This window comes from Gobio gobio, assembly GCF_949357685.1.
Source record: "Gobio gobio genome assembly, chromosome: 5".
NCBI lineage: Eukaryota > Metazoa > Chordata > Actinopteri > Cypriniformes > Gobionidae > Gobio > Gobio gobio.
Window position 1 is genome coordinate 6,342,110 of NC_137101.1, and position 27,500 is coordinate 6,369,609.

Here is a 27,500-nt window from a genome sequence, read left to right on the forward strand (position 1 = left end):
CAACTACAGTTAATGCATGTCAGATGAAACAAAATGCCCAATCACAGCAGCCACTTCTGCTTTTTCTTCATATCAGTCGATGTTCCCACGATGTTCAGCACTTCCATCACTAAAAACAAGAAAGCATTGCAGTGTGAAATGTTTAATATTTAAAAAATGTTCAGACTTATAAAATCTAAAAAACTGCCATACTAGCGAGCTGACTTGTTCTCCTGTTTTATCAACAATTTCCTCGCTCGCCACGGCACTCATTTTCCACTTATCACTCCCCGCCGGTTCTGTTACTGAAGAGTCCAACACGAGACAACGATATGCCGCAACCAGACAGGATACTGTTACATGATTGGCTGTTAGCAGGGCACGCCCTACGTTGCTAGGTTACCAGAGAGCGAGTGCCTTTGTTCATGCAACCAAACTTGCTTCTCAACCTCGAACGCATTTTTATTGATATCGGTTACGTGTCTATCGTGATACATATCGTTATCGTTTTATCGGCCAGCCCTACGCAGCGCTGAGTTTATTTACACACGTGCAGCTCATGATACAGTGTCTCAGAACAGCTCATTTACTGTGAACGCAGCTGATAACACAGGATCATGAGCTGCCCGATGTCAAACAACAGTACTCGAACCATCAGCACACATTTATTAGCTGACAGTCAGATAAAAATAAAAAGATTGATGTGTAACATTTAAATAAATTATTACATTTTATTAGTAATATTTGCAGCATAATTTCATTATTTCAGGAATCATAAGAATAGACAATTTTTTTCTACAGTATAATGTTATCCAATCACTGCATTCAAACTGGGTTTGACAATCATCTGTCATAGTCACACTGCAGTGACCTGTGATCGCACAGACCAGGGCCCTCATTTATCAACGGTGCGTACACAGATCTGTGCGTAGTGAGTGCGTAAAAGAACAGTTTCACGCAAAGTGTGGGATCTAACAACTTGAACTTGGACGTAGAAAAGTGTGTAAATATAAGCACATCTCTGAGCACGTTTACGCTGAGAATCTAGTGCTAGAACAGCGACACTACACATAAAAAGCATTTAAGACAGTTTGCATTAAGCAGATCACATATGTCCTGTTTCCTTTCATTATAAAACACTCAATGTCTCATTTTTGTAGTTTTAAACAAGATGTGTAATTTTTGTCAAACCCTATAAAAGACAGCTGTGACAAATGTAATTTATTTCCTTGGACCCAACCTACATCCAGTTCCCTTACCGAAATCCTCAACAAGCTGGAATAAAATGGGGCTTTCATGCTATCGCCATAAAAGCCCCATCACCAATGAATTTGATGATGTAAATAGAAAAGGGTTTCATTCTGTTAACATGCAAATCATTTGTGATGCAAATTTGTTGTTGTTAAACGTCGTTGTGCAACTCCTTCTGTGTTTGTGAAGTTCCTCTTCTTCGCCACAATTGCAGTGAGGAAAAAACACAATCATGTGATTTTTAAAGGGAGTGTTGTCCCCATATATGGTTGATTGGAGGCGTTTCCGAATGCTTATGACCGTGAACAAGAATTGCACATGTGGGATTTATCAACATTGAGTGCTTACTCATGTGCGTAAGAACTGTGGTGCGCATGTTTGATAAATACAGATTTTATTGTACTTAGGCCCATTCTAAATTTCATTCGTAGGACAAAATATAGAACCTTTTCTACGCACTGTTGATAAATGACCCACAGTTCAGAACATGTGATTTGCGGATTAATTGCAAAATTTAACCAAAAGTCCAGTGCTCAGATACTGTACTAAATAAAATATTAAAAAACAAACTGGCTTAAACACTAATGTATCTTACAAAACGACAATACCTGTTCTGAACTTGCTTCTGGCAAACAGGGTTTAAATATCTCAGTGGAGGCAACATCTGTGTTCATCTGTAAAGGAGAGGATGAAAAGAAACACGGCTGTAAGACACTCGCTGGAGCTCAAGAAGCTGCAAAATAAGACTAAACCTAGACATGTAGTTTTTGGAAACAAACTGAATAAACATGGGTTACTCTGAAGGCATTCTGTTCCCTATATAACTAATACACTACAGTGTCCTAGTAAACCTGTCTGTCCTCACAATACAGTGTGTTTTCAGGTTCACACACTCATGCCCCAGTGTTTCCTCTATAACTAATACACTACAGTGTCCTAGTAAACCTGTCTGTCCTCACAATGCAGTGTGTTTTCAGGTTCACACACATGTCGTGTGTTTCCTATTTAACTAATACACTACAGTGTCCTAGTAAACCTGTCTGTCCTCATAATGCAGTGTGTTTTCAGTTTCACACACTCATGCCCCAGTGTTTCCTCTTTAACTAATACACTACAGTGTCCTAGTAAACCTGTCTGTCCTCACAATGCAGTGTGTTTTCAGGTTCACACACTCATGTCCCAGTGTTTCCTCTATAACTAATACACTACAGTGTCCTAGTAAACCTGTCTGTCCTCACAATGCAGTGTGTTTTCAGGTTCACACACTCATGCCCCAGTGTTTCCTCTATAACTAATACACTACAGTGTCCTAGTAAACCTGTCTGTCCTCACAATACAGTGTGTTTTCAGGTTCACACACTCATGCCCCAGTGTTTCCTCTATAACTAATACACTACAGTGTCCTAGTAAACCTGTCTGTCCTCACAATACAGTGTGTTTTCAGGTTCACACACTCATGTCCCAGTGTTTCCTCTATAACTAATACACTACAGTGTCCTAGTAAACCTGTCTGTCCTCACAATGCAGTGCAGGGCTCCAGAGTGCGACTAAATGGTCGCATTTTGCGACTAAAATTTGAGAGTGTGCGACTGAATTTTACATCCAGTCGCACATGTGCGACCAGTAAATTTGCCTGCTGCCTGTCGGTACTGGAGAAATTAAGAAAATACACTTACTAATTATAATTGATAGACGTTATGTCTGGCAAATTCTATCTTTGCCAGCCGTTTCTAAATGAGATAATATTAAACCATTTGTCCGTGATGCATTTTTGCCATTCGCAATCCAGAAGAGCGAGAAAGCGAGCTCTCTCACGTGGAGCTACAGCGAACACAACACCACAGTCAGCTTAATGAGTGACGATGGCCAAGAGAACTACACATAAGTTTTTCTGCTTAAACTTTAGGGATGTGCTGTGATATTAATCTAATTTTATTTTCGATTTTGGCTTCCAAGAATTATAAAAAGATGGTATGAGGTAAAACTATTCCATGTTCAGTGTTCAGTGCCGTGTTCAGTCGAGCGCGACATCCTTCCCTTCACAGCCTTGCGCTGTCATTTCTCCTTAAACCTAAACTAAACGTCAGATTCAGTGATTGTTGTAAACTGCAGTCTCTACTGTTGCTAAACTGCGGGATGTGTTTGATAATAAAGAGCTATTAAATGCACAATAATCCGCGCAAGAGACGCTGTTTCCAACTTCAAGGCGGCTTATGTGTGTGTGCTGCGAAATGGACCGACTTGCACTTAATATTTTAGGTTTCGTGTGCGAAGCCTAAACCATCAAATAAACAACAAATAGCCGGTGTCAAAATGACCGGATTGGAGAGTAGTTATTTTAACAGTTTATATCTTAAATGGGCGTAAATAGTTTGGAGAAATAGGAGAATATGGTATTATTAGTTCTACACTCGATCGGTCTTAAAGGCGCAGCGTCTGATAAACCTGCTGACGATTGAGCCATTAATTCGAATCGAACAAAAGACAAATAGAAAATATTCACATCTCTTGAATTAACAACTTTAGCTTTTATAAGCATCGATCTATCAATTTATACAGTGAAAACTATGCAGTGTTATTTTACATTTCATTACTTTATTAGATTTCTTTGTAGGTTTGTTCTTTACTGTAATATTAATGTTAGCAGACCTTCCAAATACCTGCACACTGGTCCATTTACAAATAGATGTTTTATATTTGTGTTCAAACTTTGGGTTTCTTTTGCTATAGATAATTTACTTTTCTTACTTTTCTTACTTTTATTATAAAAAAAATAAAATAAAGTAGGCTATAATAAAAAGAACCGGTAAGAATACTGTTAAAGTACCGGATCGATAAGCAGTATCGGTAAGAGTAGTAAAAAAACCTTAACGATACCGATCCCTATTAGTAATACAGTGGAAATTAGTAGATTTGGTTAGCATGTTGATTTACGGTGTGCGCCCCTAAAATTTCTGGTTGTGCCCCTAAAATTTTCAGTTGGGGGCCATTGTGCTCCTTGTGACAAAAGTTAGCCTGGAGCCCTGCAGTGTGTTTTCAGGTTCACACACTCATGCCCCAGTGTTTCCTATTTAACTAATACACTACAGTGTCCTAGTAAACCTGTCTGTCCTCACAATGCAGTGTGTTTTCAGGTTCACACACTCATGCCCCAGTGTTTCCTCTATAACTAATACACTACAGTGTCCTAGTAAACCTGTCTGTCCTCACAATACAGTGTGTTTTCAGGTTCACACACTCATGTCCCAGTGTTTCCTCTATAACTAATACACTACAGTGTCCTAGTAAACCTGTCTGTCCTCACAATGCAGTGTGTTTTCAGGTTCACACACTCATGCCCCAGTGTTTCCTCTATAACTAATACACTACAGTGTCCTAGTAAACCTGTCTGTCCTCACAATGCAGTGTGTTTTCAGGTTCACACACTCATGCCCCAGTGTTTCCTCTATAACTAATACACTACAGTGTCCTAGTAAACCTGTCTGTCCTCACAATGCAGTGTGTTTTCAGGTTCACACACTCATGTCCCAGTGTTTCCTCTATAACTAATACACTACAGTGTCCTAGTAAACCTGTCTGTCCTCACAATGCAGTGTGTTTTCAGGTTCACACACTCATGCCCCAGTGTTTCCTCTATAACTAATACACTACAGTGTCCGAGTAAACCTGTCTGTCCTCACAATGCAGTGTGTTTTCAGGTTCACACAGCGCTTGACTCTACATCAAATCTCTATCAACTTTATACTTTTCAGATGTACAATAAATAAACATAATATTAAAAATTCATCTGGCTTAAACACTAATGTATCTTACAAAACGACACAATACCTGTTGTGAACTTGCTTCTGGCAAACAGGGTGTAAATATCTCAGTGGAGGCAACATCTGTGTTCATCTGTAAAGGAGAGGATGAAAAGAAACACGGCTGTAAGACACTCGCTGGAGCTCAAGAAGCTGCAAAATAAGACTAAACCTAGACATGTAGTTTTTGGAAACAAACTGAATAAACATGGGTTACTCTGAAGGCATTCTGTTCCCTATATAACTAATACACTACAGTGTCCTAGTAAACCTGTCTGTCCTCACAATACAGTGTGTTTTCAGGTTCACACACTCATGCCCCAGTGTTTCCTCTATAACTAATACACTACAGTGTCCTAGTAAACCTGTCTGTCCTCACAATGCAGTGTGTTTTCAGGTTCACACACTCATGCCCCAGTGTTTCCTCTATAACTAATACACTACAGTGTCCGAGTAAACCTGTCTGTCCTCACAATGCAGTGTGTTTTCAGGTTCACACAGCGCTTGACTCTACATCAAATCTCTATCAACTTTATACTTTTCAGATGTACAATAAATAAACATAATATTAAAAATTCATCTGGCTTAAACACTAATGTATCTTACAAAACGACACAATACCTGTTGTGAACTTGCTTCTGGCAAACAGGGTGTGGATTGTATCAACCTTATTTTGAAAATATGAACAAGGCTTGTTTTACGGATATTACAAATAAGGAAAACGGAGCAAGAAAAGAACAAGATCTGCTAAAACTCAAAATATCATGCCCTTTTCTAACTAATCCTAAACTAACTTTTCTTCACGGAATAGACAGAAAAGCCCTCTTTGTTCTCTTTATACGGGTCATTCTCCTTCTGATGATTGTGAAAGAGTGCGCCGGTGTCTACTGTTGCTATTATCAGAGGCCACTTTATCTGATTGATGGACAAAACGCACAGCTTATATTTTATATAAAATAACAGTGACGTTTTCGCGCAATGAAAGCGTTTTATTTCAACAGTAGTGACCGCAGTGACGACTTTGCAGTTGACAATGGCTTGAGCGGTTTGACTCAGAACTATTCCTGTCTCGACAGAGAGCTGTCATCTGCTCTTGTGATCTGTATCTGCTTGCGTGTTACACGCGAATGGTGCTTTTGTGCATTCAAGCGTTTGAAGCGAATTCGCGTCTGACGCCCGAGTTGAAAAATTTGAACTTTGGCGTCAATTCGCGGCACGCTAACCAATCAGGAGCCTGCTCACTGCGGTCATGTGGTAAAGTGATGTGATGAGAAACCCTGCATAATTTAAAAATACTAGTGTCACAATATTTAGTTTTAAGACTTTTTCAGGTGACAATGTAGTTGTTTAAAGCTCAAATCTGAGGTTTATTTTTAAAGAGAGCGCCTATTTAAAAAAAAAATCGTGTGTTTTTGGAATTGTGAGATCCAGGCGATCACCGGGCGCTCAGCGCTCATAACCCCGGCGAGATCAGCCTTTCCTCGGCCAGTCCTTCTGGCGTCTGCCGCTGGCTCTGATGTCCTGTAGTGGTGCATCTTGTGTAGATCTAACGGGCGATCTTTGGTGTCATGAATCTATAATTTGTTGTCTGCCAAATCGTTTTGACTGAGGGCAAAGAGAAGTTTCATAACTTTATATTTTAAGGATATTTAAATATACATGCAGTGAAGATAATGTAGGAGTTGCCTGGACCACATTTGTGTGGCTATTAATGCTTAATATATATTTTTAATTAAAATGAAAAGAGGCAGAGTGGTTTTTTATGACATATTTCATATTTTATGAGTACCTTGAACGCGCGTCAATTTCGCATCCAGCTCTCGATTTCTACGTGCGTCCATTACGCCGCGGACGCGCGAATGCATTCATTGACGCTCTATTCGCGTTTGGTGTGAACGCAGCATGACACGTGTCAATGAGCTACGTACAGAGAGCTGTCATCTGCTCATGTGATGGCAGTGGCCGTCCTGAGGAGAACGTGGGCTGCTCTAACACGTATCAATGAGCGACGGACAGAGAGCAAGCCCAATCCAGTGAAGGCGGTAAAGAAAACAGTGTGTGTCTGTGAAGGCGAGCTGTGAAGGTGTGGATGACGCAGCACGATTCAAAAATACATGTTTCAAGATCGATTTGTAATCGATGCATCGAGAAAACGAGTGAATCGTTACACCCCTAATTATTGGCACTGGAATCTGATATTGGCTACATTTAAAACAACAATGTGAATAGCTGTACTAAAAAATCTGATCTGAGCACAGACTGTGATGACGCGTTTCAACGGTCATCAATATCGTAAATCCTGCAACGTTTTTTGTAATTTCATTTTTAAAAATATATATACATTTATAACACTAATACTTTGTATTTTATTGCTTTTGCATAAAATGACAAAAACAAGTTACCGCTGCTGTGAGGGTGTTACTGATACAGCGTCTATGGGAGTGATGGTGAAAATTAACATCTTAATTTTAAATTAACATCTCATCACATACGTGTGATGGTACATGTCTTCAAATGCACTATTGTGTTGTACTCTGACATAATAAAACAGGACAGATGTATGTGGTGTACCTTTAAATCTGTGGATATATTCGGCTGCTCGAGGTGTGGCTCGTCAGGTCTTGAGTTAATGTGGTCTGCGTCTCGTACAGGCTTAGGTCTGCGTCGTCCATTTCATCTGGCTGCAGAATTAAAGGCATAGTATTTTAAACAGAATAAAAAAAAGCATACAAATATTTGCAAATACATAAATCTAATATGATACTCACTCTATTTTTTCCCTCTTTTTGAAAGTTGTGAAATCACCATTGTGGCGTTTTTCTTTTGCTATTTGAGTAAATCGGCACACAAAAAAATATTTAATGTATTCTCTCATTCACAGCTATAATATTTAACCCAACTATGACGACTTCCGCTCGGAGAAACCTGGAAATGTGAAATGGGTCTATAGAGCACCAAGGCTCGTAGTGTGAACGTCACCTTAAGTGTACACGCTCAGAAAAGTGTATGTTAGATCAGCGTGTAAATATAAAGTTTATCTGGCAAGGCTTTAAAACGCATGCAAACATAAGCTTTCATGATGGCGAAGATTGCGATGCCACTGTATCGCTGCGCTGCAAAACATGTGTGAACGTAGGGCTGTAACGATTTGACCAAAAATAAAAAATCTCGATGAAATGAACATTTTACCTCGATTACGATTAATGAACGATTATTTTGCTCTTCTTTTTTTTTGCTTTCTTTTTTTTTGCTTTCCTTTTTTGCCCTTATAGTTCACTGATAAGGTTTGTACTGTAAATATTTTCTACTATTAAAGGTGGGACATTTTTTTTCTAATGAAAGTGCATTTCTTTGTGATTTTAAAATACTTGAAGGAAACGGTTCACTTTCAGCAGTTCTGGTCTATGGGGCAGATTTCTGCTTGTTGTACATCAGATACAGATAAATTAACACACAGGCCTACATTACATTTATCTTAATGCATTAATGAGACAGTGATTGTGTGTGTGAATTAGTCATACCGTATTATTAATTATGAAGCTGTGGTTTGTACTTACTTCAAAAGGTAGACAAATCTATGCCATAACGGTATCTAAGCTACTTTAGTGATGAATCACAGGACGGCGTTGACACTGCGTTTCTGCTGCTCTCTGTGCGCGATCTTCACGGGATGTGTGAGCTTCTGTCTCAGTGTTCGTGTATCACAATATATCAGGCGTTAGTTCAACATAATACGCATCTGATGGTCTAAAAACGCTTCAGTGTTCAAACTGGAAGGGCTTAAAACAAATACAAATGACAAGCTTGTGAGGACGCTGGTGAAAGTGATCTGGCTTCGGGGCACACGCGCCGTCTGTGTGTGTGTATCAGCGCATATAAGAGCGGCGATTAACTTCCCTGTATAAACTGTGTAAAACATGCAATTACCATAGTAATACTGAGCATCTATAAACACAGATAACTGCTCCTGCATCTTTCCGTGTGCCTGCAAACTGCACTTGATGTGACTGACGGGGCAGAGTCACGTGACTAAAACCGAAATGGCAAAATTACGTCGGTTAGAGGTTCTAAATTAGTCGATTACTTTTCGATTAATCGTCCAGCCCTATGTGAACGTGCATCATGTTTGACAGAATGGTGGGACGGAGGTTCCAGAAGTGCAACGATCTCTCTACAAGGCAGAACGTGGATATAATAGTTCACAATCTAAGATCGTGATATATCGCACAGCCCTCCTTGTCCTTTGGCAGTTTATCACGTGACGCTCTGAACGCTCTCATCACATACGTGTGATGGTACATGTCTTCAAATGCACTATTGTGTTGTACTCTGACATTATAAAACAGGACAGATGTATGTGGTGTACCTTTAAATCTGTGGATATACGTCTCGTACAGGCTTAGGTCTGCGTCGTCCATTTCATCTGGCTGCAGAATTAAAGGCATAGTATTTTAAACAGAATAAAAAAACAGCATAAAAATATTAGCAAATACATAAATCTAATATGATACACATCCATACAGTGTCTATCCACCTTATTTCGCAATGCAAAAGTAACCTATTTTCTTTGAATGCACAAGATTTCTAATTCATCAGCACCATTATGAGTAAAACATAATGCTATTCTATGTGCTGCTGTATTATTAAGACTGGCCGATGATTATAAATAAGTACAATTAATTTCCTGTTTCACATGACAGCTTATTTTACATGAGCAGGCTTGAAAGTACCTCTAAATGAATCCATATCAATTTTCACTTTTCACTTTTAATCCATATATTACTTTATTATGCTAACAAAACAAAAAATGTAGTAAAGATAATATTCTTTTATTCCTTTTTGTTTTTTTATTCTGATATTCCAGCCTTAAACGTGTTTAATTATTATCTTAAGTTAATATGCTAAATTTGACAGGTTAAATTGTACTGTAACAGTCAATATATTAATAATTAGAAAGATCAATTCTATATTTAACCTAGGATCAAGTAAAAAGTCAGACATTAAATATTACATGACATAACTTTATTACATAACTTTTGGATTATTAAATATGTTTAAAATGTAGACTAATGGAGTGTAAAGCTGCCCAAAGATTATTTTAGGGAAGATTTGCATTACAATAATTATACTCTGTCACAATTTCATCAAAAGATGTCGAATTAACATTTGCAGACATTCAGAATACTTTAACTTTACCTGATGAGATTAATTTTTGCTTTTAAATGCATTTGAATATGTAATGATTATAAAGCTCATTTAATCCTGTCACAACGCACATTCAAGGCAATCTGAGGCTTTATAAACAGCTGAATTCCTCAATGATGGGAAGATTATTAATAATTGTTAATACTTATTCTTAATAATTATAACTTTTCATTAATAAATACATGCGTTATTCAGTTTCCGGGGTAACGTTAACATTACCATGATGAGACTCGCGCTCGACTGTGTAAATATATATATTAAAGTCTGCCAACCGAAAACTAAGTGCAGACAAACACATAGATATGACTAATTTATATGAATCACTATATAAAACATATAAACGTAATGTACTTACCTACTAGGCTGCTGTTTGACAGGGCCGCGATGACGGTCACACTCCGGTAGGATCTCAATAATGCGCCTGCGCGTCTTTAACCAATCAGACAACCGCGCGCCATTTTCAAACCGTCAACGCCCATTATCGTGTAAATGTGTGTACGCTAGCAGTGGCAGATCCCACCGATAGGCGGAGTGATGAGATACACACAAACACACCAGAAAACTGGTATACCTACTTAAAGGGACATTCAATAAAAAAGCAGGAGGATGTTCCTGAGGTTCATAGAGATGATTTCACGCTGTTTGAATTACAAGGACATGTCCTAGGTCCTTATAATCCCAAATGTCCTTATAATGCTGGTGTGTAAACTGGTGAAATGTCCTTGTAATACACCAAAACCAACACACAAATACATGTATATATATACACATACATACATGCATACATACACACACACACACACACACACACACACACACACACACACACACACACACACACACACACACACACACACACACACACACACACATACACACACACATACATAATTTTTTTTTTGTGGGGGGGGGGGTTCAGTTAATCAGTAAATGTTTATTCTGTATCAAGTAACACAAATGTTTTGTATGGTTTTAGTTTTAACTGTAATAACTCTGATGTAACAGAGTAATGTTTATTTATTATATATATTAATTAATCGTCTCAATGTGGTTATTTTTTATTCAATATAATAGCAATTTATTTTAAGAAAACAGCAAGAACAATAATTGTGCAATTTACATTTCAATCACATTTTGCCATTCAAATAAGGGACATTTTTATGTTCATATTATATTAATTATATTATATTATATTATATTATATTATATTATATTATATTATATTATATTATATTATATTATATTATATTATATTATATTATATTATATTAATTATATTATATTATATTATATTAATTATATTATATTATTATATTATATGAATTATATTATATGAATTATATTATATTATATTATATTATATTATATTATATTATATTATATTATATTATATTATATTATATTATATTATATTATATTATATTATATTATATTATATTATATTCGTTATATTATATTATATTATATTATATTAGTTATATTATATTATATTATATTAGTTATATTATATTATATTAGTTATATTATATTATATTATATTAGTTATATTATATTATATTATATTCATTATATTATATTATATTATATTCATTATATTATATTATATTATATTATATTATATTATATTATATTATATTATATTATATTATATTATATTATATTATATTATATTCATTATATTATATTCATTATATTATATTCATTATATTATATTATATTATATTAATTATATTATATTATATTATATTCATTATATTATATTATATTAGTTATATTATATTATATTATATTATATTATATTATATTAGTTATATTATATTATATTATATTATATTATATTATATTATATTATATTATATTATATTATATTATATTATATATTATATTATATTATATTATATTAATTATATTATATTATATTAGTTATATTATATTATATTATATTATATTAGTTATATTATATTATATTATATTATATTATATTATATTAGTTATATTATATTATATTATATTATATTATATTATATTATATTATATTATATTAATTATATTATATTAGTTATATTATATTATATTATATTATATTAGTTATATTATATTAGTTATATTATATTATATTATATTAGTTATATTATATTATATTATATTAATTATATTATATTATATTAGTTATATTATATTATATTATATTATAATAGTTATATTATATTATATTATATTCATTATATTATATTATATTATATTATATTATATTAGTTATATTATATTATATTATATTAGTTATATTATATTATATTCATTATATTATATTATATTAGTTATATTATATTATATTATATTATATTAGTTATATTATATTATATTATATTCATTATATTATATTATATTATATTCATTATATTATATTATATTATATTATATTATATTATATTATATTATATTATATTATATTATATTATATTATATTATATTATATTATATTATATTCATTATATTGTATTCATTATATTATATTCATTATATTATATTATATTAATTATATTATATTATATTATATTCATTATATTATATTATATTATATTATATTATATTATATTATATTATATTATATTATATTATATTATATTATATTATATTATATTATATTAATTATATTAGTTATATTATATTATATTATATTATATTATATTATATTATATATTATATTATATTAATTATATTATATTATATTAGTTATATTATATTATATTATATTATATTAGTTATATTATATTATATTATATTATATTATATTATATTATATTATATTATATTATATTATATTATATTATATTATATTAGTTATATTATATTATATTATATTATATTATATTATATTATATTAATTATATTATATTAGTTATATTATATTATATTATATTATATTAGTTATATTATATTATATTATATTATATTATATTATATTATATTATATTATATTGTATTGTATTGTATTGTATTATATTATATTATATTAATTATATTATATTATATTATATTATATTATATTATATTATATTATATTATATTATATTATATTATATTATATTCATTATATTATATTATATTAATTATATTATATTATATTATATTATATTATATTATATTATATTATATTATATTAATTATATTATATTATATTATATTATATTATATTATATTATATTATATTCGTTATATTATATTATATTATATTATATTATATTAGTTATATTATATTATATTATATTATATTATATTATATTATATTATATTATATTAATTATATTATATTATATTAGTTATATTATATTATATTATATTAGTTATATTATATTATATTATATTATATTATATTATATTATATTAATTATATTATATTATATTATATTATATTATATTATATTATATTATATTATATTATATTAATTATATTATATTAATTATATTATATTATATTATATTCGTTATATTATATTATATTATATTAGTTATATTATATTATATTATATTAGTTATATTATATTATATTATATTAATTATATTATATTATATTATATTAGTTATATTATATTAGTTATATTATATTATATTATATTATATTATATTATATTATATTATATTATATTATATTATATTATATTATATTATATTATATTATATTATATTAATTATATTATATTATATTATATTATATTATATTCATTATATTATATTATATTATATTCATTATATTATATTATATTATATTCATTATATTATATTATATGTTTTTAAATTTATTATTATATGTAAGGCTGAAAGTCTGGCGACGGAGCGATGTGAGATCTGAGCCCGAGCCAGAATGAAGCTCAGATATTATGAGACACAGATTAGCATTATGAGTCGGATGGACAGATTCTGTCAGCGCTGGGCAAACCCTGTGACCTCTGATATAAGCCCTCATTAGGTCCCATCGTGTGTGTGTGTGTGTGTGTGTGTTCATGTAAAGATTGCACACAAGCTCAAACAGGCAGATTGTATGACTGTTTGTGTGTTTGGGGGAAAGAATATTGAATGTGGGATGCTATTGAATCTCATCAAACAAATGCGTCTATTGTTTGGTCATTTAAACTGCCTTTTACCAGATTCTGTGCTCTCATCTTTAAATAATTAAAGAGCTGTCCTGACCAACCTATACACATACACACACACACACACACACACACACACACACACACACACACACACAGTGGTTGGACAATGAAACTGAAACACTGGCCAATATATTGTTGGAGGTTTCTGGGCTATATGTGCGGTCTGGTGGCCAATCTTCATTGATTTTACATTCCATCAGTAAGAGAAGAGTGTGATGTGAAGGTATATATGTGTGTGTGTGTGTGTGTGTGTGTGTGTGTGTGTGTGTGTGTGTGTGTGCGTGTGCGCTATCTATCTGTCTGTCTATCTGTCTATCTATCTATCTATCTATCTATCTATCTATCTATCTATCTATCTATCTATCTATCTATCTATCTATCTATCTATCTATCTATCTATCTATCTATCTATCTATCTATCTATCTATCTATCTATCTATCTATCTATCTATCTATCTATCTATCTATCTATCTATCTTTATATAATTATTATGTATATTTGAATACACACATGCATGTATATATTTAAGGAAAAAAATATATTTATATATAAAATATTTATATTTATATATAAAACAAAATGATATAAATATATTTACACTATATACATGCAACTGTTTCTCAAATATATACATGTGTGTGTGTGTGTGTGTGTGTGTGTGTGTGTGTGTGTGTGTGTGTGTGTGTGTGTGTGTGTGTGTGTGTGTGTGTGTGTGTGTGTGTGTGTGTGTGTGTGTGTGTGTTTTCAAATATATATAATAATTATACACAGTACACACACATATATTATGTAAACACAAACTTTTATTTGCTATGCTTTTATTTAATTTGCTATGGCACTTTTTGGATGTTAGTATTTTTTGGTAACACTTTAGTTTAAGGTTGCATAGGTACACTACATGTACTCACTATAATAATGACAGTAAATGATGCATAATTACAAGTAACTAACCCTAAATCAAACCCTAACCGTAACTCTATAGTAAGTACATGTAGTTAATTACTATCACTCAGTACTTACTTGAGTAAGTACACTAACTACGACACCTTAAAATGAAGTGCAACTTATATTCTTATCACATTTTTTATGAAATTATATACTAGTGTTTTTTTATATATTGGTTTTATTTAGCGTAAATTTATGGCAAAACACATGCTGTCTCCCTAATTTAGTTTGTTTTGTTCTGTTTTTCTTCCAGCTTTGGTTTTCAAAATGATACAGTGTGATAATATTATGATAAAATATGAGGCTCAAGGTACTTTTCAGATAACAATATACCGTGTCCTTGACAAGACAAAGACATGAAAATATTTCAGACTACTTTTAGTATCTTGTAGTGTTCATTTACTACAGTCAATCATTTGAACTCGTCCCTCTGCTTTAAAAACTCTGATGTTCGAAGGACGTGTTTTGGAGAGTTTAATGTGCAGTGAGGAGTGTGTGACGGCTCACAGGTGAATTATTCAGTCTCGTCCAGATCTACCGGTGATAAAGCGTCTCTCTTACATTAACTCAACAGGACCATGAGCCTCTTCTGCCATCAGATCATCCTGTTCCTAACACACACACACACTTCTTTCTTTCTTTTTCGCTCATTCGGTCACTATAGCCTTCATCCTTCTTTTAGTCATTAGGCCGTTTCATTCCTAGTCTAATGTGATCCTGCTTTGTATTTCTTCAAACACATAAGAAAGAGAGAAATGTCCCCATTTGTGTGTGTAGTTTGAGGACATTTGCGTGTTTACCACTCACCCAAGGGCACAACCGCAAAGCAACTGAAGAAGTATTGTCTCTCTCTCTCCCCTCTCTCTCCTCTCTCTCTCTCTTCTCTCTCTCTCCCTCACTTACACACAATTGGATTATTTGTGCCAGAGGGCCCAGTGGTAGACTGGCACAGGCATACCGCCATCCCACAATGCACCATTTGCTCTTTCCACCACAGAGAAAGCAAATGTTTGCAATGGCCAACCTCGGTGAACCCCTGACCTCAATACACTGAACGTGTGCTTTATCTGCTTGCCACTTCCTTTCTCTTACAACGCAGTTTTAATCAATGAGTTTGAACCGGTGGAGGATTTCTCTGAATGCACTCTAAAAACCGTCTGAACTAGATTTTGTCTGCATAAATATTGATATTTTATATTTGCCTGATATGTGTGTTTTTTTAAATAAAATATATTTAAATATATTATTTTAAATATAAAAGTAATCTAATAACACATACATATACCTTTGGCCAGATATTGTATTTATTAAATATATTAAAATGTATAGAAATATTTAAAAAATACACATTCAATATATGTTTCCTAAATAAATTGAATCTAATTAAACATATACTTTTGATGTTTAATTAATTTAGTTAGATTGCTTTAATATTTGCCAGATAAGTGTAGTTCTAAATTATATTTAAATATAAAAGGAATCTAATATATACTTTTGAGGTTTAATTAGATTACTTTTATATTTAAATAAATAAAAGTAGTCTAATAAAACATGTATACTTTTTTAGGTTTAATTCGATTATTAGTTTAATTCGATTACTTTTATAAAGGCCAGATATGTGTACTTTTATATATATATATATTTAATGGAGTCATAACACACACAGTTTCTGCCAGTCTCATGTTAATCTTGAGTATCTATAGAGTAGTGTTGCATCCTTCATATCTCTGAAGAGTCTTTAGCTTTATCATATTTTTAAAAGATACGCTGTACCAATTCGTTACGAAAACAGCCGAACTCGTGGAGGCATGCAGTGGGCGGAGCTCAAGAATTTAGAGCGCGCACACACACACACTACATCATGGCATTATCCCTGGATAACTTTCTATTCACTATACATTTGTGTTGTTGACATTATATGCACTTGCGCGCCGATTGCCAACAAAACACACACATTTGATGCAGTTTCACTCGCTGTCTGCGACAAACAAACACACTTGCAGAACTCTGTTTGCTTAAAGGTGTGCTATGTAACTTTTCTGTCCGCTAGAGGTCGCTTATTCAAAACAAAGGCGTAGGTTGATGACGGCAAGTTTGAGCGCAGAATCTTGGGACATGTGGTCTTCACCTCACAGCCGGTGGGAAAGAATCGGGATAGGAGTCGGGCAGAAATCATGTTCATGGATGAGATTATTAACGTTGCATCGAGCCCCGAACTTTCTGCCACATCGCTTTAAGTAGTACCCAGACCAGACAGAAACCTCTTTCAAATGGAAACACATGATAACAATGGGAATTTAAATTGAACCACTCTCCCATTTGCCTGGATTGAAAGAAGAGACCAAATGGCTCCAAAAGCCACACCTATTATACTATGCAAAATATCTCTAAGCTCTAAAAACTCTTCTTGTATACTTCTGTGGGGACGAGATTTTTGTACCAGACATTTCAAACAATATCAAACACATGTATAATACTGTATAGTGAGAATTGACATTTAAATCAAATAGATTTTGGGTATGTTTCAGGTGATCTCAGCATGGGGGGAGATCCAGGTGAAGGGAAAGACATGTAGATTTCGATTCTCAGTTGATTCACTCAGTGTGACGTCGTCTGCGAAAAGTGTCTTCTCAGTGAGTAAATGTCCTCCACCAGACATATTGGCATTAAGCAAGTTTTCACAGTCTTTCACACTTGTTCAAACTGCAGTGAGAATAAATAAAACCGGAAACCGAGGGGAACGCAGATATGACGCCATCGACAGGCGACTTCCTCACAAGTCCCGGTTCATTGGTTAAAATAGCAATTCTTACGATTTACAAATAGTTGGAAACATTTGGGATATTGTAAGTACTCAACGGAACAAAATATATAACACTGGCCTTGTGGTCTATGGGTATTTTACTGAAAATATTTTACATAGTGCACCTTTAACGCTGGGTTATTTGTGAAGCTGAACATGGTGATCTTTCCCTCACAACCAGAAACACACTTCTTTAGTGACTTTGTTGATTTCGTGATTTCTTACCCGAACTAAGCTCGTTGAATGCGCTCTCGCTCTGGTTGATGTGTGTGTGTGTGTGTGTGTGTGCCCTTTATGACGTCATACAGGACCATACTCGAGAAAAAACGTTCCTAAAATTGTTCGAATCCTGAAGGAGTGTATTTGAAATACTCATACGTCATACGTTCAACTCGTTTTTTGACATTTTGGCCATGTTTAGCATGAGAATCAACTCTTTAACTGTGCAAATAAGTCAGAATGCATGAAATAGCATTAGACCCCTTTAAATATGTTAAAAAACAATTGATATAAACATTTGAAAAATACACATATATTAAAAATATATTATAAAAGTATAAAAAATACACCTATCTGGCCTACATAAAAGTCATCTAATTAAACGTAAACAGTACAGGCAGTGCAAATGAACTTTTTTCAAGAGGATGCTTGTTAATGTAGATGCTTTGATGACTGCACTCAAAAAAATAATGCATTGGATGAACATGATTTAATCATGCCACCTATATTCCATCTAAACAAACCAAGTTAAGTCAACCAACCTTTATCGTGTTATTTGAACACAAAATAGATGTGTTGGTTAAACATGATATTAACATTTCCATTAAACTCATTTGCATCTTTTTTGAGTTACATAAGGTTAATTCAATGCCATTTAGTTAAATCAGGTTAGCATTCTTAATTTTGACCAAAACTATTAAGCTTAATTATTCTAAAATGAATATTAAAAAAAACAGTTCAATTGATTATTTTTATTTAGTGAAATACTTTTTTTCCAACATTTACATAACCTCTTACAAAATTGTATTGGCTAGCCAGAAGATGGTTTTGTTACATCCACAGAATGCCCAAAGTAGATGTTTTTTAATATTAAAACAACTTGAATTGTTATTAGCAGGTCCTCACCCCAAGCAAGGTAACCTCCAAAAACACTAACATAACAAAAACTTTTAAATACCAACATAACAAAACATTAAGTATATTAAAAAGTCTCTCCATTTTCTCATCTGGTTAAAAATGCATCAAATAGCACTTTATTTAAAACATTTACTCTCCGAATTCAGCCCCTTTGCAAAGCATGATGGGAAGTGAAAGTCCTGTTTGATTGGGTTACTTGATAGAAACATGTTATTTCAAAATTAAAACATCAAGTTATGTCAAAGAGTAACGGTTTTCAGTCAGTTTAACATGAATCAATTACATTTGAACCAGAAACCTGATATAATTGTGTTAAATCAAGATGAATTGCTTAAACAAAGTGAACAGCATCGTAACATTTTGAGTGTGTTAAGTATGTAGAGGATGTTAAAGTGTCCAGAGCACGTGTTCTGAGAGAGCGAGCATTGCACATAAGGGCTGTAAACCGTTGGTGAGCAGTCCTGGGGCCGGTTGCATAAACCGTTAAGACTAGTCTTACAAGTTAGACATACATTTTTTTCTTTAAGACTGTTCATAATTATTTTTAATCGGTTACATAAAAACGATATGAAAAGTAAGACTGAATGCCACTTGCCTAACTGCTAGTGGCTCATACTAGATCTTAAGACACTGTCTTAACATAATGGCTTAGTTTATGCAACTGGTTGAAGAATAGCAGCAGTAGCGCTGTGCTGTAATCTGGCCACGGGCTGCAGGCATATAGAGGTTTCATCCTATGCCAGCATGCAGGGTGTGTGTTGTGTTTTTGTTGCCCAGCGACACAAACCGCAGGAGGAAGTTTGGCTGAGGTGGTTGCGCTCCGTTTCCTTCACTTAGTACATTTTTGAAACACTTCCCCACGCCCGAGCCATCCAGCGCATCACATTCCCTCGTGTTTGAGTTGAGCAGAGTTGTCCTCTGTAGTTCTGTGTGTGCGTCTTGACCTCCGAAATGCTTCTCTGCCAGGCATCCTCACAACTCTCTCCAAATCTCTCTCTCTCTGTGTGTGTGTTGGCTAGACTGCACTCATGGCCCATATGCTGTCTGATCTCTCTAGTAATCTGAGTTAATGGCAGTTACCACACTTATGCATTCAGATTATCTTATCGGGGTTTATTCCCGTAGTATTTGCATGCTTACGTATGTGAGGATGCATCAGCTGTGGGAGATGTCCCCATAAGGATTTTCCATATTAAAATCATACAATTTTGTTTGCATTTGAAAATTCTCTAGATGTCAAAGATGAGAGAGTTGCCTATTTCTGTGCACGAACGGATATGTGTCATTTTTATGGTATCTAAATTGGGTTTATGCGGTCTAATAATAATACGGGTTTTTATCCTCCTTATGTTTTATGGATCACATTAAGAAAGTCAGCACACTTATTTCGCTTAACATGTATTAAATTTAATCAGAATTACTTAATCAGAATGATCTAAGAAAATTATATAGGTATGTATATACATTCACACAAAAAAAAGAACTTTCACTGTTGTTAGTTGCACTCAAATCATCCTTGTTCACATTACTTAAAAAACTCATGTCATCTAAATTTACTTAGATTTACTGAGTTGTTTCTACTAAAAATTAAAGGGGGGGGGGGGGACACTCAGTTTCAGTCAGTCTCATGTCAATCTTGAGTACCTATAGAGTAGCATTGCATCCTGCATATCTCCGAAAAGTCTTTATTTTTATTATAATTATAAAAGAAAGATGCGCTGTTCCGAGTCTTTCCGGAAAAAGCCGTGCGGCTGGAGGCGTATCGTGTGGGCGGAGCTAAATAATGTCGAGCGCGCGCCGCTGTTACTGTGTTGAGTGCGTCTGAAAGCTGCGTCATCCCTAAAAGCAGGGAAAAACTTTATTCAAAATAAAAAATGGCTTTTAATCAGATACAGCCATACATCTATGATCCGGAATCAGACCCAGAGGCTGAAGTTGAACAGGAGCAGCAGCAAAAACGGCTAGAGCAGGACATCTCTATGTGGTATTAGTTACACTAACTATATAATATGCTTAGCGGCTTGTGTTATTTAGAACACCATGTCAAGCGCGAGTGTTACAATGTGTGTGTGTGTGTGTGTGTGTATGTGTGTATGTATGTGTGTGTGTTTACGCGTGGTTTGTGTAGACATGATTTGTAGTAAGCGGACTGGTTTTGCGCGTCAGGCTAGTGTTTACATAGAAAGACATGGAATAGTAGCGCATTTGAATGAAGAAGCGCGCTTATTTAGTTCAACATATTTCCCCATTCTTTGTGTATTGTTGTTTGGAGTGCTTTTACAATACACAAACATACACATATAGTGGCCAGCTAAACAAATGTACACACACTATACATCGCATGCTCCATTGATCAATACGTGATCATGTTTGGGCTACTTGATGGGCATAGGCAAAAACAGACATTTGAAGCAGTCAAACCTGCGGTTCCAACGTTGGGACCTTTATCGTTGGGACCGCTCCATCCTTCAGTATTAGGCGATCTGAAAATCCGGCGTCGAACTGGGCCTTGTTTATAAAACAATCGGCACCGAAATGCAGGGAACAGACATAAATATTTGCGCAACTCAGTTGTTGATCCGGAAAAGCAAATTCCATCTGTACGAGCCAGCGTTTTGATGGGCGTAGCCTATTGCTTTCACGCTCTCTCTCTCTCTCTCTCTCTCTCTCTCTCTCTCTCTCTCTCGCGCGCGCTCTTCCGGTAGAATTGTCCGTACGCCCCATACAAGGAAATTCCGCCCTGTTGACGTCAAGCGGACCCATGATCGAAAAAAACTTTCCGAAACTTATGACTAACAGGAAGTACTAATTTTGGCAAAGAAATACTCCCATCAAACGTCCACCTTAGCTTATGAAACGGTGTCCATGTTTAGCATGGGAATCCAAGTCTTTAACAGTGCAAAAAGATCAGTATGCATGAAACAGCATTTCACCCCCCCTTTAATATTGTCAGCTTTACTTAATAAGTGTTTGTTCGGTCAACTTAACATTGCTGAGTGAAACAACTTGACGCAGCTTTTTTAAGTAAATTCAACAAATTATTTATATAGATCATACAAAATGTATGTTATTTTTTATTTAGTACTGTCCTGAATAAGATATTTTGCATAAACCATGTTTACATATAGTCCACAAGACAAAAAAATTGCTGAATTTATTAAAATAACCCCTGTTCAAAAGTTTATGAACCATTAATTCTCAATACTGTGTGTCGTTCCCTGGATGATCCACGTGTGTGTGTGTGTGTGTGTGTGTCATTCCCTGGATGATCCACGGCTGTTTTGTGATGGTTGTTCACGAGTCTCTTGTTTGTCCTGAGCAGTTAAACTGCCCAATGTTCTTCAGAAAAATCCTCCAGGTCCTGCACATTCTTCAGTTTTCCAGCATCTTTTTCATATTTGAACCCTCTCCAGCAGGGACTGTATGATTTTGAGATCCATCTTTTCACACTGAGGACGACTGAGGGAAACACACAAACCTATTAAGAAAGGGTGAAACATTCACTGATGCTCCAGAAGGAAACACAATGCATTAAGAGCCAGGGGGGTGAAAACTTTTGAGCAGGATGAAGATTTCCAAATGTTTCTTATTTTGTTTAAAAATATATATTTTTTTCATTTAGTACTGCCCTTCAGAAGCAACAGAAGATACTTGCATGTTTCCCAGAAGACAAATTGAGTACAATATACCTTGATCTTCAAATTCAATAAGTTTTCACCCCCCGGCTCTTAATGCGTTGTGTTTCCTTCTGAGCATCAGTGAATGTTTGAACCCTTTTTAGTAGTTGTGTTTGAGTCCCTCAGTCATCCTCAGTGTGAAAAGATGAATCTCAAAAGCATAAAGTCACTGCTGGAGAGGGTTCAAATATGCAAATATATCAAATATATAATATTTTCTGAAGAACATTGGGTAGTTTAACTGCTCATGACAAACAAGAGACTCGTGAAAAACCATCACAAAACACACACACAGCCGTGGATCATCCAGGGAACGACACACACACACATACATACACAGCCGTGGATCATCCAGGGAACGACACACAGTATTGAGAATCAATGGTTCATAAACGTTTGAACTGGGTTATTTGAATAAATTCAGCTATTTTTTTGTCTTGTGGACTATATGTAAAAACATTTTTTATGTAAAATATCTTATTCAGGACAGCACTAAATAAAAAATAACATGCATTTTGTACGATCTCTTTTATTTAGTTAAAATTATTCACGTTTTCACAGATTCTGCAAGTGGTTCACTTTTTCTTGCCACTGTACATTGTATGCGTATTACCATAAGCAGTTAAAAATATTGAAATCAACAGTTCTAACTGAAATTTCCCTGTAATTGTGCAAGAAAGAGTGTGTGAAAAGACTGTGAATGTGTAATCTCACGCCTTTGACGAAAGCAAATAAAATCATCCTGTCCTGACATGCAAGCACGACTTTACAGCACGACATCAATTAATCCCAGAGAATTTCCCAGCAATTTCTGGACAAAAGCCAGGAAGAACTGGATTGTGACGTGCATTGCTGTAGTTCTCGTCCTTCAGGAAGCTTTAGATGTGGTGTTTAACAGTTTGGTTAACTACAGTAAACAAGACAGCTGTGTTCATTGCGGAGTTAAATCTCCATTCAAAATCTAATCAAGAATTCAAGATCCGACTTTAATGATGTAATTGCATATTATAGTCATTGTTTTTGCATGCACTCCTAAAAATAAAGGACCCAAAGGGGGTTTTGCAGCGAGGTCATAGAAGAAGACATCTCCACAGACATCCGAAGCATTCACAGCTTCATCGCTTTTAAAATTAAGCTTTAGCACTGGCTACTTTCAGAACAAATTTGCACCCATTAATGACTGTTGTAAATTCCTTGTTTTACAAATTACATTATGGATATGTTTGCTATTGTGATTTTGTATGTGGTGTATTGTATTGTAAGTCATTTTATTTGTTTACCTGCCCAGGGACAGCAGATGTAAATTAGCTGTTAGCTAACTCTGGTGCAATTACTATTAATTGTGCATTGCCCCTGTAAAAATAAACAATAGAGTAAAGTAAAGTAAAGTAAAGAACCACTCAGTGAACGGTTCTAAAAAGAAGCAAGTTTGTTTATTATTGTGAAGAACATTCTAAAAATCTAGAGAGCCTTTATGCACTATAACGAAACTTTTGTGGAATGGAAAGATTCCTCCTGCAGTCAGGGTAAGTCGACTTGTGTACCGCTGACCACTGGAAGCTAGTCATTTTAGTCTATAACGTTTTAAATATGGATATTTTTCTTACACAAACGCGCCTTCAGAAGGCCTTTATTAACCCCCAGAGCCGTGTGGAGCCGTTTTATGATGGACTGATGCACTTTTATGATGGTTTGATGCACTTTTATGATGGATAGATGCCCTTTTATGATGGACTGATGCACTTTTATGATGGATAGATGCACTTTTATGATGGACTGATGCACTTTTATGATGGATTGATGCACTTTTATGATGGATTGATGCCCTTTTATGATGGATAGATGCACTGTTATGATGGATTGATGCACTTTTATGATGGATTGATGCACTTTTATGATGGATAGATGCACTTTTATGATGGATTGATGCACTTTTATGATGGATAGATGCTCTTTTATGATGGATTGATGCCCTTTTATGATGGATAGATGCACTTTTATGATGGATAGATGCCCTTTTATGATGGATAAATGCACTTTTATGATGGATAGATGCACTTTTATGATGGATAGATGCCCTTTTATGATGGATAAATGCTCTTTTATGATGGATAGATGCCCTTTTATGATGGATAGATGCACTTTTATGATGGATAGATGCACTTTTATGATGGATAGATGCCCTTTTATGATGGATAAATGCACTTTTATGATGGATAGATGCACTTTTATGATGGATAGATGCACTTTTATGATGGATAAATGCACTTTTATGAGGGATTGATGCCCTTTTATGATGGATAAATGCACTTTTATGATGGATAGATGCCCTTTTATGATGGATAAATGCACTTTTATGATGATAGATGCACTTTTATGATGGATTGATGCCCTTTTATGATGGATTGATGCACTTTTATGATGGATTGATGCACTTTTATGATGGATTGATGCCCTTTTATGATGGATAGATGCACTTTTATGATGGATTGATGCCCTTTTATGATGGATAGATGCACTTTTATGAGGGATTGATGCCCTTTTATGATGGATAAATGCACTTTTATGATGGATAGATGCACTTTTATGATGGATTGATGCCCTTTTATGATGGATAGATGCACTTTTATGATGGATTGATGCCCTTTTATGATGGATAGATGCACTTTTATGATGGATTGATGCCCTTTTATGATGGATAGATGCACTTTTATGATGGATTGATGCCCTTTTATGATGGATAGATGCACTTTTATGATGGATAGATGCACTTTTATGATGGATAGATGCCCTTTTATGATGGATAGATGCACTTTTATGATGGATTGATGCCCTTTTATGATGGACAGATGCACTTTTATGATGGATTGATGCCCTTTTATGATGGATAGATGCACTTTTATGATGGATAGATGCACTTTTATGATGGATAGATGCAAATTTTGATGGATTGATGCACTTTTATGATGGATAGATGCAGTTTTATGATGATTGATGCAGTTTTATGATGATTGATGCACTTTTATGATGGATTGATGCACTTTTATGATGGATAGATGCAGTTTTATGATGATTGATGCAGTTTTATGATGATTGATGCACTCTTATGATGGATAGATGCACTTTTATGATGATTGATGCACTTTTATGATGGATAGATGCACTTTTATGATGGATTGATGCACTTTTATGATGATTGATGCACTTTTATGATGATTGATGCACTCTTATGATGGATAGATTCACTTTTATGATGATTGATGCACTTTTATGATGGATAGATGCACTTTTATGATGATTGATGCACTTTTTTGATGGATAGATTCACTTTTATGATGATTGATGCACTTTTATGATGGATAGATGCACTTTTATGATGGATTGATGTACTTTTATGATGATTGATGCACTTTTATGATGGATTGATGCACTTTTATGATGATAGATGCACTTTTATGATGGATAGATGCACTTTTATGATGGACAGATGCACTTTTATGATGATAGATGCACTTTTACGATGGATAGATGCACTTTTATAGACTTCAAAAATTACCAAGTCACTGCCATTATAAAGCTTGGAAGAGCCAGGACTTTTTTTAACCCTCAGAGCCCGACGGCATCGCCCACGATGTCACACGGCACCTCCGATAAATATCTATATTATTTCATGAAACTTTTATCGATTTTCTTACCGTTTTTTCCAGCAGAAAGCTAACGAGCTAGCCATCACGGGGGTGTCTTTGGTGTCTTTGTAGCCTTTACAGAAGGTTTTCTATCCAGCCTGGAACATGTGCATCTTTTTGGAGTTGTTCAGCAATAAATCAAAACGCTTACATCCAAGATATATCCACTTGATGTCCATAATTTATACATTTTCCGTCATTTTTGCCGCTAGCGCGATGCTAGCTGCCATTTTGGATGAGGGTTTGACCAATGACAGGCTGATCCGTCATCCACGTTGGTGTGCATCATTACGCATGAACCACAGCTCTGTTATGGTGGAGAGAGAGAGACGCACGGCTAGTGTTGAGGAGAGAGAGAGAGAGACGCGCTGCAGTTTTTAGTAGTTTTGTGGAGAAAGTTTGAGGAAAAAGTTTGAGGAGAAAGTTTGAGGAGAAGTTCCTGATAGGAACTGTTTTGAGGCTTGGCACCAGTAAATATCCAAAATCCAAAGAGGCCAAAAGCGCCTGGACTTTTTTTGGAAAAATGTAAATAGTTTTGGTTCTGTATAAGTTATCATGTTTATTCCTGAGTTCCAGGACTCCAAAGACTTGAACAAACTGTTTTCCAGAGGAAATATGCTTAGCTTTTATTTATTTGTGTGTGTTTTCAATAAATATTTGAGTGATTCAATTTCCGTTTTATGTTTTCATTTGTCTTTATGGTCCCATAACTTATTTTACATTCAGGTGACATCAATGCAACACAAATATACTGACAGTCCAACTTGTCTTGAAAAAAAAGAGGTGTGTCAATTGTCTGTGCACAACAGGGTTGATGTTTTACAAGCTTTTTTAGTAAATAACACCAGGCGGAAAATTAATT

The 27,500-nt window shown here is 34.1% G+C and overlaps 1 protein-coding gene and 1 long non-coding RNA gene across 2 annotated transcripts in view; one reads left to right on the forward strand and one right to left on the reverse strand.

The window, feature by feature from the left end:
* The window catches only part of LOC307127038 (fatty acyl-CoA reductase 1), a 73,979-nt gene that overhangs the window by 29,732 nt on the left and 16,747 nt on the right, over positions 1-27,500 (forward strand). The gene's annotated exons all lie outside the window — the stretch shown is intronic.
* On the reverse strand, positions 5,059-10,654 carry LOC307127039. Its single transcript, XR_013816588.1, has 5 exons — positions 10,591-10,654; positions 9,397-9,457; positions 7,799-7,856; positions 7,602-7,711; positions 5,059-5,124 (listed from the first exon to the last, which is right to left on the reverse strand). It is a non-coding gene; the product is annotated as an uncharacterized lncRNA (long non-coding RNA).